Source organism: Erpetoichthys calabaricus, chromosome 6, assembly GCF_900747795.2.
Source record: "Erpetoichthys calabaricus chromosome 6, fErpCal1.3, whole genome shotgun sequence".
In the NCBI taxonomy this organism is placed as follows: domain Eukaryota; kingdom Metazoa; phylum Chordata; class Cladistia; order Polypteriformes; family Polypteridae; genus Erpetoichthys; species Erpetoichthys calabaricus.
In genome coordinates this window covers 44,637,222-44,649,535 of record NC_041399.2, presented here as the reverse complement: position 1 = coordinate 44,649,535, position 12,314 = coordinate 44,637,222, and positions in this window count along the sequence as shown.

Sequence of the window (12,314 nt, the reverse complement as noted above, 5' to 3'; positions counted from 1 at the left end):
CTGCCTGTTGTGATGAATTCCAATTCTACCAATTCATGCTAAAGAAGAACTACGTATGATATGGGGGAAAACAACATGTGTCCATTGATCATTCCTGCTAGGGGATAACTGAACACCGGTGATGGCATGTAATTATGCGGGGTATGTTTTATGGTGCATGTTTGACAGCATGAAATACCACATGGTACTCTGGGAATTCTGGTGGTGCTCCACTGCTGCCTGAACACTGAAAGTATACTTTGGTATTATGCACTATACAGGTAAATGAAATTACATCACTTGGAATATCAAACTGGCACTTTGACATAGTACACAACCAACAACATGTGCAAAATGTAGTATTAATTAAAATGTGTGAAATATAAAAAATGAATGCACCTTTTTCAATTGCCATCTTTGGTGCTTGATTGCCAAGCACATCCTTCACACTCGTCTTATTTCAAGCAATGCAGCAAAGGTCAGAACACATGAAACGTTCTTATTAATGTTTACAACAAAAAGTAATGCAGTAAAGCAAGTCTGTTTTCTTCAAGTAATGCTGGTATAATTGCATCAATAAAATAAGTATTGTGTTACATTACTTGTCACTTCAAAAAGTAATCTGACTATGTAACGTGCATTACTTTTAACGCATTACCACCAACAGTGCTATAGTCACAATGACACTAGAAAATCAAAGTAATCCTTTGGTAAGATGTCTGCTCATACAAACTGCCTGTGCTCACTCATCAAGGTGGGACTTTGGAGCTCCAAAACCTGAAAAGGAAAATCTTTAGTCTACTGCAGAGTAGCATTTATGGAACATTAATTAGGTTTAGGGGTGAAAAGACTGGGAGACGGGAGTTTTACACAAAGCTAGATGAGGTACTAGTGTAGGGTTGCCAGACATCCCTTATATACGGGACATGTCCCATATTTGATAATTTTGTCCCATGTCCCATACTGACCTTTCAGGGACACCCAAATGTTTAGTTCATTTTCAAATTTCATAATAAAAATATATTTTTACTACCTTCTCCTCCTCCTCCTTACGGTACTTAGTTGTGACTTTCTAAGTAATTATACTTTCTTTTCTCAGATTCTCTTGATGAAAATAACCCAAATGTAACAAGGACAGTAGTGTTTGCTGCCTGTTTGCAACTTGTTCAGTTGCTATGGTTGGCTGAGGACAGTGACACTCTTACCGTTTTGCTCTCCAGCCGCGCTGTTCTGCAGTTCTGTATCAGCATTGCAACATACACTGACTGTCAACAAAGTGTGTTGTTACTACTTGCCACGGCCCACTTTTTTTCTAACTGCCTGTATTAAATAATAATAATATTTCTCTGTTGTCTGTATTAAATAAATATTTTCAAATGATTTCACTTTTACAGATTTTTGTATAGCTTGTATTAAATAATTTTCAAATGATTTTACTTTTGTTTTCCCCATAACCCATTAAGATCTCTGCTTTATGTTTTTAACTTATATCTCTACTTTTATATAATATATTGGTCTGGGTGTGTAGGGGGCATGTATAAATTTATATATATAATAATATAGGGAGAGATTTTAAGAGTGTCCCGCATTTCTAATTTTCTAATCTGGCAATCCAATACTAGTGCTACTGCAGCAGGAGAAACAACAAACGACTTGAACAATTATCTCTCCCTAAACATTAGGCACTGCAAGAGTTTAATCACACTCATTCCGTGGCAAGTCAGAATGCAACACAACTGAAACGAAAAGGCAGAGAACTGTGTTAAGAGTGCTGAACGTTAGTTTGCTCTTGTTTATGTGTGAGTCTGAGGCATGGCAAGAAACTGTCAATGACCATAAATATCGCTGTCAGTGCCCTCACACTCCTAACAGATTAAGTGAATGGATGACTGAGTCATTGTTAATCACCCTATTTAACAAAAACCTAACGTTGACTGGGTGACAGTAGCAGACTAAAATACATAATGAAAAGGAAGCCAAAAAAAATATACAGATTTTAAAAATAAAATTTCCTGTGGAAATACTGTATGTGAAATTATACTAAAGTAAAAAGTATGGGGTCAAACCATTCACCTGCTCTTTTTTGGTGATGCTGTTTGATTGAATTGGAACCCATCCTTTTCCTGTTAGATTGATTCCACGCCACCTACAGATATCTAAAAAGATTATGAAAATACCTACAAAATATAAATTGTATTAATAGGGCACTGGACCACCATGAGCCTCCACACCAGCTTCATTGCACCTTGTGGTTCACATTGTAGTGGTGGGGTGTGACTCTCCTCTTCCATGTGCAATTCTGTTATGTGGTGCTCTGACGATGAGGGTAGATAATGGTGTCTGGGGGACCATTTCAGAATCTCTCATGAGCTGCATTTTCAGGCCCCACCATTTATTTATTTATTATTTATTTTTTATTTTATTGTTATTATGGTGATGTCATCACTGTGCCATTTTGTGGTCTTGTTTCTTTATTGTTTTCTTGCAGGGCCAGAAATACAATACAATAGTTTATAGTTGCTATGCCTATTGGTGGTTTCATGACAAGGGAGTCGAGTGATGTGTTATGTCATCACTCATTGTGGCACACTGTCCTAATAAAGACTTTTTCACACATGTCAGTATTAGACTGAAGACTTGATGTCACTGATGATGCTTTTCTTTTATAGGATGCACCTGTGTGGACTTTTGATGTCTCTTATATTTAATAATAATTATTTACATTTATACAGCACTTTTTTCAATTCTCAAAGTGCTCTCCACGCAGGGAGGGCCCAGGACGTGAACCCATGATCTCCTTACTGTGAGGCAGCAGCGCTTTACATAACGGTTATGTCAATACAGGCAATCCCCGGGTTACGTACGAGATAGGAACTGTAGGTTTGTATTTTTTTGAATTTGTATGTAAGTCGGAACAGGTACATTATTTTAATAAATGCTATATTTGACTGACTGTAACCAAGTGCTCTGCCAATGAATGACGGAGTTTCACCTCTCTCTGACCTTTTCATTATTTCTACTTCAGATCTGTGTTTCAGAGACATTCTTGAAGGGTGAAGACAAAAGGTTAAGATGAGCTCTTCTTCTGCACAGCACTGTACACGTTATCACAGCAGGAAGGCATCCCTCGTCAGCACGTCTGGTGTACTGACAAGAGACAACTTCCTGCTATGTGCGTAACAGTACAAGCAGGCTTGCTATTGAGAATGAATGGGAGTAGCGAGGGGCGGTTCACCACCCACCCACCACACAGTCACCTCCACTACAGTATGCTACCTGCAGGGTCTGCCCACCAAGAATGAACACGGTGCGGCCAAAGGCGGATAGTGAATCGCCCAACCCCAATTCAACAGGCAGCCATCCAAGGCATACTACAATGCTACCCCCACCGCCCCGTTCAGCCACAACCAGGTCACCTCTTGCAGCATTACCAGCCATGTGTGCTGGGCGGGCAGTGAAACGCCCCCCTCCGCTCCATCCGGCCTGCGTCCAGTCAGGAGCTGTAGCTGCGGTAGCGTAGTGGGCGGGCAGCGAACCATCATCCTGCACACGAGCGATAGCTGTGGCCACAGTGACTATGGACCACAGGTCACCGCTTGCCGGAGGGAGCAACCCGAGGGACACTACACTGCGTGAGCAGCGAAATTGCGCCCCCCCTCCAGCCACCACTTGCAGCATCCCCAGGCCGAAGATGAAGGAGTGGCAGTTACTGAGGCGCATGCGTCGCAGCTCCGTCCTCGTTTGTAAGTCGTAGTTCGGATGTCCGTAACCTGGGGACTACCTGTACCTCTATGATGTTTCTCCTTTGGATGGACTGAATTTTGTTCTTTCTGTTGCCTCCACTGCCGCCATTACAATATCAAATGAGCACTTAAAAAGCTATTAAAAAAACTGACAACTGTGATTAATATATTTCAGCAATCATCATCAATTTTATTTGTTTCCTTTCAAATGCTTTACAGCAAGACACTCTGGACTGTATCCCATTTTACTTTCTTCTTGATCAGGTCACTTTGTGTGCCCAAAGAATCCCAGTTTCATAAATGGCGGTGTTTTCGTTTATTTGAATACTGCAGTTGAGTTTTTACCTACTTCTTTTATGTAACTATGCAAGTCTTATGCACTTCATGCTTTGCACAAGGACTCTTTTCTTTGTGTAATAATGGAAAATCTTGCATACAAAGTTGTTTTCTCTAACCCTAGAGGGAACACTGACCAGAGTACACCATACCTAGAAAATGCACCTCACACCATAATTAAGTCACCAGAATGCGTCATTGAGGGGCTCAGGTGTTCAGGCCCGTGGACTTCTTTTGACATACACCAATCATTTTTTCATTAATAAACTGAAGGATGAGCCATCTAACAAGATGCTTTTTTGCTCATTAGACCGCTACATGTATTATTACCACCATTTTACTTGTAAAAACCCTGTCAAATGGGTCTGGACAGAAATTATATTCATGAACACAGGCAACATGGGATGTCAATTACTTAACCATTTCAATGACTGAACTTGTGTAGAAACACCAGCTTTCAGTGGAACATGTACCCTTCGTTTACTGAAATATTTCCTTTATTTTGTTAGTTACCAATACCACCACCGCATGTGGTAAGCAGAATGGAAAAGCTAGTCATAAAAGAAAGGGATTTAAATTAAAAATCCTGGCAAGTGAAGGGCCACTATGGGTAGAAGCACAAGGGGTAGTCAAAGTGGATCACAAAGATTATAACCAGGAAATCGACTATTAAACCGATATATAAATTCAAGATGCAGAACAGAATTCAAAGTCAGTACTACAAAGGTAAGTCGTTGGCTACCTACAGTGCATCCGGAAAGTATTCACAGCGCATCACTTTTTCCACATTTTGTTATGTTACAGCCTTATTCCAAAATGGATTAAATTCATTTTTTTCCTCAGAATTCTACACACAACATCCCATAATGACAATGTGCAAAAAGTTTACTTGAGATTTTTGCAAATTTATTAAAAATAAAAAAATTGAGAAAGCACATGTAAATAAGTATTCACAGCCTTTGCCATGAAGCTCAAAATTGAGCTCAGGTGCATCCTGTTTCCCCTGATCATCCTTGAGATGTTTCTGCAGCTTCATTGCAGTCCACCTGTGGTAAATTCAGTTGGTTGGACATGATTTGGAATGACACACACCTGTCTATATAAGGTCCCACAGTTGACAGTTCATGTCAGAGCACAAACCAAGCATGAAGTCAAAGGAATTGTCTGTAGACCTCCGAGACAGGATTGTCTTGAGGCACAAATCTGGGGAAGGTTACAGAAAAATTGCTGCTGCTTTGAAGGTCCCAATGAGCACAGTGGCCTCCATCATCCGTAAGTGGAAGAAGTTTGAAACCACCAGGACTCTTCCTAGAGCTGGCTGGCCATCTAAACTGAGCGATCGGGGAAGAAGGGCCTTAGTCAAGGAGGGGACCAAGAACTCGATGGTCATTCTGTCAGAGTTCCAGAGGTCCTCTGTGGAGAGAGGAGAACCTTCCAGAAGGACAACCATCTCTGCAGCAATCCACCAATCAGGCCTGTATGGTAGAGTGGCCAGACGGAAGCCTCTCCTTAGTAAAAAGCACATGGCAGCCCGCCTGGAGTTTGCCAAAAGGCACTTGAAGGACTCTCAGACCATGAGAAAGAAAATTCTCAGATCTGATGAGACAAAGATTGAACTCTTTGGTGTGAATGCCAGGTGTCACGTTTGGAGGAAACCAGGCACTGCTCATCACCAGGCCAATACCATCCCTACAGTGAAGCATGGTGGTGGCAGCATCATGCTGTGGGATGTTTTTCAGCGGCAGGGACTGGGAGACTAGTCAGGATAAAGGAAAAGATGACTAAAGCAATGTACAGAGACATCCTGGATGAAAACCTGCTCCAGAGCGCTCTTGACCTCAGACTGGGGCAACGGTTCATCTTTCAGCAGGACAACGACCCTAAGCACACAGTCAAGATATCAAAGGAGTGGCTTCAGGACAACTCTGTGAATGTCCTTGAGTGGCCCAGCCAGAGCCCAGACTTGAATCCGATTGAACATCTCTGGAGAGATCTTAAAATGGCTGTGCACCTACGCTTCCCATCCAACCTGATGGAGCTTGAGAGGTGCTGCAAAGAGGAATGGGCGAAACTGGCCAAGGATAGGTGTGCCAAGCTTGTGGCATCATATTCAACAAGACTTGAGGCTGTAATTGCTGCCAAAGGTGCATCGACAAAGTATTGAGCAAAGGTTGTGAATACTTATGTACATGTGATTTCTCAGTTTTTTTATTTTTAATAAATTTGCAAAAACCTCAAGTAAACTTTTTTCACGTTGTCATTATGGGGTGTTGTGTGTAGAATTCTGAGGAAAAAAATGAATTTAATCCATTTTGGAATAAGGCTGTAACATAACAAAGTGTGGAAAAAATGATGCACTGTGAATACTTTCCGGATGCACTGTAAATACTGTTACTAATGTTAACAAACATTTGCTTTAGTTTTGCTTTGAATCTAAAACTTGGATACAGTATCATTCCTGTGAACCTGACTTCATAAATAATGTCCACTTGATGAGGTTGCATATGACAGCAGCGATGTCTGTGTGACTGACATCAGATGCTTGGCTGTAATAATGTCAAGAAAAGACCATGAGAAATATAAAGCACAATTAAAAAAAATTGTAAATTGTGACACTGCTCAGGTCAAAGCAGGTTTAGGAAATGGAACATACCCATTACATGTGTGTATGGATCTTGCAGAGTTGGCAGTGAACTATTTAAAAAGAACCAGAAGAACACATATAAGCCAAAAGACAAGCAAAGTTTGAAATTGAAATTGAAATTGAAGTTGAAATTGGCTACACAAAAATATTTTGCCTGGAACACTAGCTAAATAAATGCACACTAATCTCTTTGTCTTTTTATCCATAAATCTGGATGATGAGGAAGTGCTCTGCATGACCTTTATACCATCCTGCTGATGAGGTAACTTACAGTTAATTTACTTAGCATTGTGGTTGTTGTCACCACTATTCAAAATTGTGGCACCTGTGATAAGAAAGATGGTGTCAAAAAAGATGTAAAAAAATGTAAACTAACTTAAATAAACTTAAATAAGAATACCATAAACAAAATCAAAATCTACATATTCCAAAACCTAACATTAGCCTGAAAAACTGTGCTAAAATACAACTGGAGAGCAGAAAAGAAATGAAATTGTAAGCATATCATAACAATACTGTGTGTCCCATGTAGTCCACACTGTCATTGAACTCTTTGTCCACATAAATGGCTTCTTGCCCAGCAGCAGGCCACTCCTGTGAGTTGCAGTGGGTGGCTAGTTATCCTTGACAACTGAGCTGGGCAGGGTGTATGCAGTACCTGAAACTTTTATCATTTTAGTTTTAAAATTGTTAATATTATACAGGAGAGAAATCATGCTGCTGTAATAGGTTAGTCCATGCCAACTTTTCATTTTATAGTCAACTAAACACAAATATAATTTAATCGTATATACAATATAATGTACCAGCATATACTGTAGTTTGCCCCTTCTATAGTATCAATACACTTGAGATCTTAATACATTGGTTTAATTAAAACATAAATTTGTTACATAAAACGGAAGCAATTTTAATCATTATCCACAATTATTTTGCCATCAGAGCATTACAAAACAGTATTATGACTGTGACAGATTGCAGGACTCCAGAATGGTATGAAGCAGGCGGAGAGGTCCTAGTGGAATGATGCCAAAAAGACCAAATGTATAAAAATAGCATGCCTGTTATAAAATGACACACAAAAATAAATACAAAAAAGCTACAGACAACAAACAAAAAAGAAGCAAAAATACATATCAATATTAAAAAGGAGAACCCAGATGCACCTGTGATAAATAAAAATAATAGCAATTTATTTCTTGTATAGCCCAAAATCACACAAGGAATGCGTCAATGTGGTTTAACAGACTCTGTTTTTAAAGAACCCCCCCCAATTTGATTCTCTAAAAAGACAAGAAAAGACTCCCAAAAAATCTTGTAGAAAAAAATGAAAAAATCTTGAGAGAGACCCCCTTCCATGTAGACTGGATGTGCAGTGGATGTCAAACAATGAGATAAATACAACACAAAAAACAGAACAAAAGTATTCTCTTCACAGCGCTAGATGGCCAATCTATCATTAGCCAGGTTTCCATCCAAGGAGTTTTTGCAAAAAAATATGTAGCGCTTCAAATTTTTTTACCGATATAGCTGATGGAAATGCTAATTATCGATAAAATGTTGTACATGTCGACATAATATTTTTCCGTTTAACTTTAGCGCATAAATTCCATATCGATACTTCAGATGTCGCAAAAACTACATTGGAAACAGTTTTTGTCGGAAAAAAGGGCTTTAACGCAAATAAATGTGTCACATTATTTTCATCACGTGCAATCAAAACGAGAATGGCGGAGCGGTTCGCATGGTCTGATGAAGAGTTTTTTTTTTGATTAAACGTCGTTATTTTGTATTAATTCAAATTTCAGTTTTAATTAAAAACCTTAAGGGAAGCAGGTTAATTCAGTTGTTATCGCACTGTGAAGGGATGTTGAAAGGTAGGCTCACCTGTACAGATCCGATGCTGCAAACACAGCTGCATCATGGGCACTTCCAGGAGTGCCAACGCAAATGTCTCGTATCATGCACCTGTCATCAACAAGGGCCTGGAGAACAATAGATGGCCACCCTTTGCGATTAATGTAATCGCGGTAGCCTTCCGTCGGGGGAAGAATAGGCACATGCGTGCCATCCAGCGCACCGTAAATCTGTGGCACAAGATGCACCAAGGAATTGCGGTATGCAATTTCATTGGCCTCCGCTACAGTCGGAAGTCTGATATAACGCCGCATTAATTTTTCTTTAATAGCAGTGCACACAGCATATACACATCGATGGACGGTAGTTTTACTAACCCTGAAAGTTTCTCCAACTACTCTATACTCGGCGCAGGTTGCCAGCTTGTAAAGGGCAATGGCAATCCGCTTTTGGGTCGGTGGCAACCTGTGATGGGCACAACATCAGGACTGATGAATCCACACAACATCTCAAACGTCGGCCGTGTCATTATAAAATGTTGCAGCCAGAGATTTTCTGTTAAGTGCCTCTCCACCACCTCCTCCCAGAAGGTCTTATTCCGTCGTCTCTCCCATACCCGTGGGTTTCGTCGCACTGGGGTACTTTCTTCGAGCTCTAGGGCTATCAGACAAGCAACTGCTTCATTCTGCTGTCGTCTTCGGATATTATGTACAATTTCAATTATTTGTGAAACTGAAATAACAGTAAGCTGGTCTGAATAATCTCTCCATTTCTTTGTTTCTTTGTTTAGTGGAGGCAGTGTAACGTGGAAAACAAAAGGTAGATAATTTGCGACATACACAAAATTATGTATGGAAATGGCTCAAGGGCAGATTTTTTTCGCGATACAACAAAAGTTATGCGACAGTTCGTTTTGGGGGGGGTGACGTCATCACGCACACCATTTTATCGATAAAAAGCCAGTTGGATGGAAACAGGCTGGAGACAGCAAATTTCGCACATTTTTTTTACGTATATTCTGTTTGTCGATAACAAAACGTCGCAAAAAACTGGATGGAAACTTATTGAATGCCACCTTAGAAATACAATACCTTTTTCTTGCACAGACATGAACCCTTGGCTTATCCTCTTGTCCACCTTAAAATCATGACCAGGGACTTCTTTTTTCTTCATATTCCTCTTCTTCTCTCACCACACCACTCTTACCAGTGACCCCTTTACTCTGCTCACATCTCGATTCTAACCTCAACTGTTCCTCTGGATCGAACTGGCTTTAAATCCCTTCTGGGGTCACTTCCAATAAACTGGTTGACTGGCTTGTCTTTACAGACTGGATCACCAAGATATAACTTCTAGCCAGAGTTTGCACCAAAGGCTGACAACAACACTAGTCTGCTCAGCTGTTGCCATTACAATTGGAATGTTGGTGTTGGCATGTCAGAGAAGCCATCTCATATAAGAGCAAGGTCCGTATGTAGAAATCACTAAAGTTTGTTTTAAGAGGAAGGTTAAACATTTTCACAAAAAGGACATGGGAAAAACCAATCTTTTCATTCCCTGCTATTCTTGCAGTGTTTCTTTACATTTATGCCAGGTATTGCGGCAGTTGAACTAGCAAACTTCCTGCAGAGTAAACAAAGAGCCACTAGTTGAGGCCTGTTTTGTGAGAGATGATTGGAATATCAGCCTTTATGTTAAAGAAAGAGGAGCAAGAAACTGGGAAAAAGAAATCGGAGGAATCGCCCTGTGCAATTACATGTCAAGCTCCATTAATTAATTTAGACCTTTTTATCTTAGATAGATAGATAGCTAGAACTGTATTTATTTATTTTGTCCTGTAATTAAAATGAGCACTGTTTTAGTTTGGACAGAGAGCTTACTTTAAATGCAGCAGCTTACATTCTCATTTGTAAAAAGAAAAATGTTAGCTTAACAGCAAAATGTGTCTTTTACTTATAAACCTGTTAAGCATGTTAGTCTTGTGTCTTCTTGATAAAAAACCTATGAACATTTGATACATTTTCATCTTTTTAAAAGGTCTGTGTTGTGTTTATTATGTGTTGATGTAGGTTTTACAGAATAAGTTTGGTAAGAAATCAGACCCCGACTTATATGTCCGTTCAAAAATGCAACATTTAAATTTTTTTTTTTTTTACATCTTCTTGCCTCCTCCAATCTTGCACCAGTTTTTTAGACGCATTGAATTTTGTTGCAGCACCGCAGTTACCAATTTCTTTTGCCACTTTAACGACATTTAATTTAAAACCAGCTTCATATTTTCTTCTGATCGAACACTCCATCGTAGATAAGGGATGTTCTTACGATAAAGGTGTATGAGGGTGTGAGATACAAAAAACACAAATCAGTGCAAACGTTGCTTCGGAATAGTTTGGGTATTACCGTGTGGTCACGTAGGCACAATACATAGAAAATCTTGTACCAACAGCGTGAGTTTTCCACATTCAACTTGTACGATCGACATTAAAAAATTCCAGAAATTATACTATAAAATCAAGTCCAAACTTATCCATGGGAGAACTTATCCGTGAGTATATACAGTAATTAAAATGACAGCAAAAAAGCTGTAGTGCAATTAATAATTAAAATATGTTGAAACCTGTAAGTGCATGTATATTTACATTTAAGCAGTGTTTAATTGCCAATGTCAATTAAATGATTATGTGTGTGTATATATATATATATATATATATATATATATATATATATATATATATATATATATATATATATATATATATACACATATAAATACACACAGTATATCAAAAATTTTGACGAATCTAAGGCTTTCACTCCTCCCCCATAGACTATAGGTTATGGTGGTGGAGGGCACAAAGCAATAAAACCAGAAATATGTCGCAGTGTGACTGCCATCATCATAAACCTTCATTTTGTTGTTTTACTGCACATTAAGTCTACTCTGAAGTGAACTGCAATCCCACTTATCTGAGCATCAAAACCAGGTTGAGAACATTGAGAATGGACTGGTTAAAAAGTTAAGTGTCAGTTTCATCAACGTCACATGACAGTCTGTCTGTTGTGAGGTGATCTGTATCCTGCATTGTCAAATCTTGAGTTTTCGAATATATTAACTGGTCAACATGCATATCTTCATATCCCATTCTCTGCACAAACAGAAGATGAGTTGAAGCAGAAGATAAACTTCATCATGATGTGGCTGCACATTGCTGTAAAACACAAAGGTGGGCCTGAGGATTATTATGATCACTGAAATAACAGGAGACGGTAAACAAGGAGTGATCTGAGACAGTTATGAGTTAAAATGGTGAGATCAAACTAAACCAGGCAACCATGAACTAAAAGATATGACGTTACTTGTGAGTCTGAATGTTGACAAACCAAAATGAACAATCGTACCTTTAGGTCCTAATTGAAATGAAACTGAAAAATGCTATAAAGATTTTTGGAAGGAGATTTATTACCTGAGGAGTAGCACGTAGTGTGATCAACTACTATATTTATTTATAGATAGATAGATAGATAGATAGATAGATAGATAGATAGATAGATAGATAGATAGATAGATAGATACTCACTTTCACTATGTAAAAGTCATGTGACCTTTAAAACGCTATTGCATAAATAAAGACAACTAAGATGTTAATGAAATTAACTTTCAAAACTAAAATAAATCACACAGCATAAATCCTTATAGGTCGAAACCCCAAAATACACAAAAAAACACAAATGAAAAGACAATGTCGCAATGGTCT